This window comes from Durio zibethinus, chromosome 4 (genome assembly GCF_047325235.1).
Source record: "Durio zibethinus cultivar Kanyao isolate XHJ-2024 chromosome 4, ASM4732523v1, whole genome shotgun sequence".
NCBI lineage: Eukaryota > Viridiplantae > Streptophyta > Magnoliopsida > Malvales > Malvaceae > Durio > Durio zibethinus.
Genome location: NC_143165.1, coordinates 29,582,640 through 29,590,436, shown reverse-complemented (window position 1 = coordinate 29,590,436; position 7,797 = coordinate 29,582,640). Strand labels below are relative to the sequence as shown.

General features: G+C 32.6%; 1 long non-coding RNA gene across 3 annotated transcripts; it reads left to right on the top strand.

The window, feature by feature from the left end:
* The first annotated feature begins 250 nt into the window (after window positions 1-250).
* LOC149519315 (uncharacterized) lies at window positions 251-2,190 on the top strand. 3 transcript variants are annotated; one of them, XR_016341273.1, is made up of 4 exons: window positions 251-550; window positions 724-1,013; window positions 1,154-1,352; window positions 1,482-2,190. It is a non-coding gene; the product is annotated as an uncharacterized LOC149519315 (long non-coding RNA). The 3 variants fall into 3 exon arrangements; XR_016341272.1 differs by lacking the exon at window positions 724-1,013; XR_016341271.1 differs by lacking the exon at window positions 251-550 and having other exon boundaries at window positions 562-1,013.
* Window positions 2,191-7,797: the final 5,607 nt, after the last annotated feature.

Here is a 7,797-nt window from a genome sequence, read left to right as displayed (position 1 = left end):
ATAACATTAATTATGGAAAAATTTTAATATAAAATTAATTATTTTTAAATAATCTTTATACATATAAAACACTTAAAAAAGTAAATTTACTACTAATAATATTTCATTCTCTCTCAATTTTAATTTAATTAAAAATTTCTCAAAATTTTATTTCCCACTAAACCTTTCCCTCTCAAAATTTTTATCTAATTAAACAAGAAAATAAAAAACTAATTTTATTACTTAGAAAGACCCTTACGTGACTAAGCAACCCTTCTTCCTTACCCAACCTCCTCTGTTGCTTCTCGTTAGCTCCATTTCCCAACCATTTCTTCCCCATCCAACTTCCAAGCTGCCTTGACAAATTTCTCATCCCACTGCAGACCTACCCAAAACCCAACACAACTAACCACTTTCATGCAACACCCATACCATCTACTTCAAATCTACCTTCAAATCTTGTCACATCTCTCTCAAAATTGGAGAATAGCAAGAAGCCATGCCACGTTGATAAAGGGTTATGGAAGGCTGGAAGTTATAAAAGAGCACACAAAATGTGAAAAAAAAAAAGGTATTTTAAGTGAATTTCTTGTTATTTCTTCAAAGTAATTTCTTTTTTTACCTGAAAATTGCAGCGTAGGATTGTTGAGTTTGATTGTTGTGGTTTCGGTATGACTTGGCCTTTTAATTTAATAAAAAAGAAAAAAAAAATACATATAACACAAGCTCAATGGAACTTAACAGCGGATATAGCGGTCCGTTTTTCCCATTATTTTCTATTGTGCCGCTATTCGAGGCCGTGAAGCACCGTTTTTTATGTGAATCGCTTTCCACACCTTTCACACTTTAATAGCAGTAGATAACGGATTCGGTGCTACCGCGAAATAGAGGTCGCTATTTCGCAACCTATTCGCTATTTAATTCCCTAGGCACTACTTTCAATGCATGATAATATCTGGAAGTTACTATGATTAGTTCCTGAAGAGCTACCAAGAGCTCACAAAGAAGAGGAGATGGAAGCAGCCCTTCCTTTGGTAAGTGTAACTGATGCTGGATCCTCACTTAATTACATAGTAATGATGCATTTAACATGACCTGACTGCAGTCCCACGATATAAATTGCAATATTTATTCTATTGTTTTAAATGTTTGCTTGACTATTATTTGGTTGCAGTGCACTGTCATATTCTGTGCAAATTACTGAGGGAGCAATACTTGTTACTCCCTTTGACATTCCCGTGGATGCTCTTGTATCTGAAGCTGGTTCCACTCCAATAAGCACACCTGCTTTGAGATCTGATTAAGCGAAGTTGTCTCTTTTGGCGCATAACATTTGCTTTTTCATTTGGAGGCTGGCATCTTATGAAAATGAAGTATGACCAGCATAATAATGATGCATTTAACATGATGCATTTACCATGACCTGATTGCAGTCCCACGATATAAATTGCAATATTTATTCTATTGTTTTAAATGTTTGCTTGACTATTATTTGGTTGCAGTGCACTGTCATATTCTGTGCAAATTACTGAGGGAGCAATACTTGTTACTCCCTTTGACATTCCCGTGGATGCTCTTGTATCTGAAGCTGGTTCCACTCCAATAAGCACACCTGCTTTGAGATCTGATTGAGCGAAGTTGTCTCTTTTGGCGCATAACATTTGCTTTTTCGTTTGGAGGCTGGCATCTTATGACAATGAAGTATGACCAGCATAATAACGGGAATATGGAGATCTTATTTCATTTTGCTTATTACAGGAAGGAAACTCACTTGGATGGCTATGCTTTGGCACAAATCTTGATCGTTGTAATGGAAGAATGGACAATAATGTGAATCAGGGAATTTCTCATGCTTTTTGGAAGTTTAAATTTATGTTGTTTCTGAATTATTATGCTGTTGGAAGAAATAATCTGGCTGCTTCATGTATATCTAGAAAATCTAATAAATCGTAACAGAAGAGATCATGATATAAAACCACAGTGACAACTGGCCTGGGAGATTCTTCATCAAGAAGCTTGCACTCAAGATGCTTCCGGGCTGACTCGGAAGTGGTGTTTTCATATTGCTTCTGCTGCACAAAGGCCGTTGGCAGTATGAATAGTTTTACCCTCAAAAATTTTGTACCTATGAAATTTTCATATAGTTTCTAAACAAGTTAATTACAATTTTGGTATCTTAATTTTAATCGATTTTAAATACTTTTTATGGTTTAGATAGAAAACTATATTTTTTAATTTATATTGAAAAAAGATTTAATGATATGCGAGATGAATATATAATTTGATAATATTTATCGAATTTAATATATATAAGTAGATATAATTAACGAGTTTAAAATTTGAATTAATATGATACATAATTTGAAGGTTCATATTTAAATTGAATATTTTATTTTTTTAAGTATTAATTTATACTTTTTTTTTTCAAAATTTAGGCATAAACGTGTTTAAAATCTTCATATGCCTTTTTGTTTCTAATAAATTCACATCTCCCTAGGAATTAATATGTTATTAATCGCTAATGATAGCTACTTGTTCAACACCGACAATGAAGAACCATTTATTTTGCAGTTTTTTTTTTTGTTTTTGGAAATAAACAACATTTCCATTGATTTACTGCAAACAGTCGGTGAGTAAAAGGTGTTCTAGATCAGGTGGGCATACATCATACCATTGTTTAGTTTCCATAGTCACAGAAGCCATTTTAGTTAACTTATGTGCTGCCTCATTCGCCTCACGTAGTACATAGTGTGCTTTCCATTGCATGAGCGTGGAGAGATTCCTTTGTGCTTCCATTATCTGATTTCCTACCACAGATAGGTTAGGTCCTCGAGAGTTTATGATCTGGTTGATAATACTCTCTGCATCTCCCTCCAAGATAATGTTTTGGCAGTCCAAATCGTGGGCCAGCTCGACTGTTTTTGTGATTACAATTCCCTCGATTATTTGTGCATATTCAATTCCTGGAATATGTATAGAAATTGCTCCTAGAGCACGCCCCTGATGGTCCCCAGCTATCACCCTAACTCCTCATGTATTAGCCCGTGTGTTAAGAGCACCATCGAAATTGATTTTAATCTCAAATTCTCCTGGAGCTTTCCATCTTTCCATCCCCCTTGTTGCTGTTGTTGGATGATCTGCATGTGCACTGGCTAGCTCCTGGATGTATTTGTCAATAAATTCCGCTGTTTGCTGACTATTTCTGTGTTGTCCACCATTTATGCTTCGTTCCAGTTGAACCAAGTTGTCCGGCACATTACCAACGTACGGCATAGTTTATCACGTTCTGTATTATTTACCAGGCCCGAAAACCACTAAAAGTTATTTTGTTCTTGGTACTCCTGCCATTCCCTGCTGTCCCCAACTGGCTCCCAGACCTCCCTCACTTTGTAGTAATCTTTTATGGTGTGTATAACAGATTCTTCCTTCTCTTGGCATCTTGGGCATATCCCATCATCTAAGATTCTTCTTTGCTTTAGTCTTTCGTAGCTAGGCAGAGCTTCGTAACCCATTCTCCAAGCAAAAATTCTAACTTTCTAGGAATAGAAAGCTTCCACAATTTTCCCCAGTTTGGATTGATGCTATTACCTGAAGGGTCCCTCTCCATAGCTCTCGTGGTCATCAGCAAATGATATCAACTGCGTACGCTGTATTGCCTGTCGACAGTGTAGTGCCTAACCTGCACGTCCATGTTGTCCCTATGGCCAATAGGGATTGCCAAGATATCCCTTATGGATTCAGCTGAGAACCTTTCACAAAGCTTCTCTTCATTCCAACAACTGTCTGGTCTTTTTATTAACTTAGTCACCAATTCCTCGGTAGGACTATGCCCCTCAGTGGCCTTTGGTTTAAAATTGTTTACACATGGGGTCCAGTTGTCTGCCCAAACTTTGATCTTTCCTCCGTTTCCTTCCCTCCACCGAGTCCGTAGTTGAAGCACTTCCCTTCCTGCCAAGATGCTTCTCCATACTAAGGATGGGGCATTCCCTAAGTCAGCCTCAAAGAAGGATTTTGAAGGAAAATACTTGGCTTTTATCACCCTGTACATAAGTGAGGATTTGTTTTGTAACAGCTTCCAACCTGGTTTTTGCCAATAAAGCCTTGTTAAAAGACTCCATGTCCCGGAAACCCAATCCACCTATCTTCTTTGCCGTACACATATATTGCCATGATATCCAGTGGATATCCCTTTTCTCCATTGATTTCCTCCACCAAAACTTGCTAATGATCATGTTGATATCATGACATAGTCCCTTCGGAAACATGAAGCAGGACATAGCACAGGAAGACATTGATTGCAGTACGGCTTTAACAAATAACTCCTTCCCTCCTAGAGACAGCCATTTGCAGCTCCAACTCTTTATTCTTTCCTCCATGTTATCCAGGATCCATTTATTTTGCACTTCTAAAAACGTGTTGAGTCATTCTTGCATATCCATTTCCAGTCCAAGGGAAACTACAATGCCTGATCCAAGTGCCTAGTCTGCAATGTTAAATTGACGACAGTGATAGCACACAACCATCCAGCCGTCACTCAAATGGAGTTCCATGTATAACTTCAAGTTTTTTATCTATTTATCACTTGTGAGCTTCTCTCCTACAATTCTATTGATAAAAAGAATGCTCACAGATCTACCTAGACATAGAAGGAGAGTGATTAATAGTTACGAGCCAACAAAGGAGTCTAACAACACCACTTACTCATCACTCCATACGATTGGGCTTCTGGGGATTAGGCTGAAAATTTTGACGGCTCTAAACAGTGAATTTGGTAGAAATTAGAAACAAAGAAAAGTAATCTAATGTTTGAATTACAAAATAAAAAATGTTATTATGAATTTTAATAATTAAATTAAAAATTTTCATCTTTCCTGCCCAGCATTAGCAATTTTATCAATTGAGTCGAAAGAAGATTCAAGCCTGTTTAACTCGGTTGAAATAGTGAAACTTTTATAAAAAGTGTGGTTGGAGTAGAATCGTTTTAAGACAGTTATAAAAAAAAAAAAAAGATAAAATAACTATTAACAAACTTAATACATAAGTGTCATATTGAAAAAAACTATTAGATAATATTTTTGTATATTTTTTAAATAAATAAAAATGAAACACTAAACTTTATTAAATTAAATCATAAGTTTTTAGGTGAAAAATAAATAAAATAAAAAGATATTTTTATTAATTATAATAAAAAACAAATGTATTCAATAGAAAAATGAAAAAACTAAAAAAATAATGTAAAATAATATAATCTTCCTTATAATTTTATGGATTATTGATGAGTAAACTGAGAATGTACTTTGTAAAAAAAGGACTAAGAATGTAAAATTTTTCATTTAATACTTGTTATTAAAATTAACACTTCTTGAAAATAATTTGGAGTTTAAACTTTGCCTAAAAACTCAAATCTGTTTTCCACATAAGCTAAAATATTTCAAAATTTGAAAGCTAAACGTTTTGCTTCTACTTTTATAATAGATAAACTTTTTGTAAGTTTGGCCAAACACTCACTGAATTTATTTAACTATTTAGTATATTATAATCATATAATTAATCAATCATAACAAAAAATTATTTGGGGATTATTATAATTTGCGAACTTAAGAACTCGATCGTTGAGATGAAATTTTAAAATCAAATTAAGGAGTCGACACCAATATTTTTTGGCTAAGTGTGATTGGCTACCTAAAAACGTATCATTTTATAAATTAATTAAAATTTATTAAAAAGATAAATTTTAGGTTTGCAAAAAACAAAGCCAAGTTCAAAAGTATGGTTATATGTGTAGAATGATTAGCACCTCCATTGTGCCCGTTTTAAAATAATATCAATTAATCATGTATCATCTTTTTAACCTTGATAAAAATTATCTAAAATTTAATATTTAAAAAAATGGTTTCCTTAATTTGTCAAAAAAATCTTTTTATTTTTTTTCTTTTCAATTTTATTTAATTCATCATTTTTTTTATAAAGGGAGTTTACTTTATTTGAAAGATAAACACGAACCTAATATTGAAAAGTTCTCAAAATGCTCGGTTAAAGGTCATTTAAAAAGAATTCATTTGATTTAAAGGGGTAACAAGTGAATAATTTTAATATTTAAGAAGGGATGATGAAGGATGGCCATTTTTTATCTCAAACACAATCACTTAAATTAAAGAGTAATTCTTTTTAGAAAAATGGGTTAGAAGAAAGGATTCTAGAAAATTTTAAAAAATTTTTTATTTTCAATTTCATCATTTTGGGTTTTTCTAGTTTCATCGTTTTAGTTTCTTTCAATTTTTTTGTTATATTTTTGTTTGGATTTATCCAAATATCTTAAGTACACGATGTTACAATCGATTTTGCTTTTTTTTTTCTTTTGTTTATCATATTTTATCATTTTTTTCATGTTCGTACAACTTGTACATTATTCCATTCTTACACATAACACAATTCATGAAGATTGTTCACATGATGATGGAAATCATGTTGAAAAGTTTTCAGATTGTTCATGTCATCCCACCAAAGAAAAAGTTATGCCATAGGTTAGGTTGTTTGAAAGGCAATGAACGGCCTCTTTCTTTTGGTTAAACAATGACCACTTCGGGAAGGGATTTGAAACATTGTGTGTTTATGGCCATTTAAAGAGATTTGAGTAAGTGGCTTTATGTTTAAAGATCTAGCATTATCAAATTATCAACATCCAAATTCTTTAAAAAGAGTGTCATGTTTACTTGATTTTCAAGAATTAAAAACAATCGTTCTTAAATTAACTATTTCATTTTCATTGCCTAAGATTATCACCATTTTATATGTCATGGTATGACTAGGTGAAGATGGAATTAAAACTTATGCTTTCTTGAAACATTAAATCTTTTAAGTGTGTCAAGTGGTTTAGGGCATGAAAGTGTCTACAAAAAGGTATTTTTTAAAACAAGTTCAAACCAAATAATGATCACCAGTTCTTTAAAACTTATCATGACAAATTTAAAAACCATTTTTTAATTTTTTTGTTTCTCATTTTTGCTTGATTTGAAAAATATGTTATGCAAGTTTTGTTCTCTAATAATTACTTGAAAAATGAATTAAATAAATAAATTATAAAGCAATCATTTAAAAATCGAATAATATTGATTGCATGTAATAGATACAACCTAGCAACATTATCTACATGTCATGCATATGCACACAAAATAAACCTCTAAAAGTTTAAGAACTATCCTTTCTCAATTGTCTAACACCTAAAACTCCTTTTCGTATCTTAACTTCTTAAATTTTGCAATTAGATTCCAGACAAAGTAAATTCCCATTACCCATAAGCTTTAGACTCAAGGTGTTACCATTCATAAGATCTTTCAGTTTTTAGTCAAATGACCAATTACCCTCATTTTATAATCACATTTATTATTTGGATCATAGCTCTTTGTCAATGAATTTAGAGTTTTTTTCCAAGGCATAAAAGTGAAGTATTGATTTTCTACTAGCAAAGGTAAAGCATCAGAAATAGGGATTGAGAGTTTCTCTTAACTTTTTTTTGCCTTCTTTGGCTTTTCATTGGTTGGGTGATAAACCAAAATGTAAGGAAAAGATTATAAGTAGTTATATGAGGATTTAGGTTTGCTTGAAAACCTAATTACAAGACTGGCTGACAAAGATCTGGATTTTGGGAGATGTTGCTTATGATTAGGTAGTAAGGTTGATGAAAAAGATAAGAATTGTACTAGATGAAGTTTTTAAACAATTACCTATCAAGTGTGATTGTTTGCACCTTCCATTCATTATTTTTTGATATACTACCATTTTTAGCATAAATTACATCTTTCACCTTAATCATGTCCT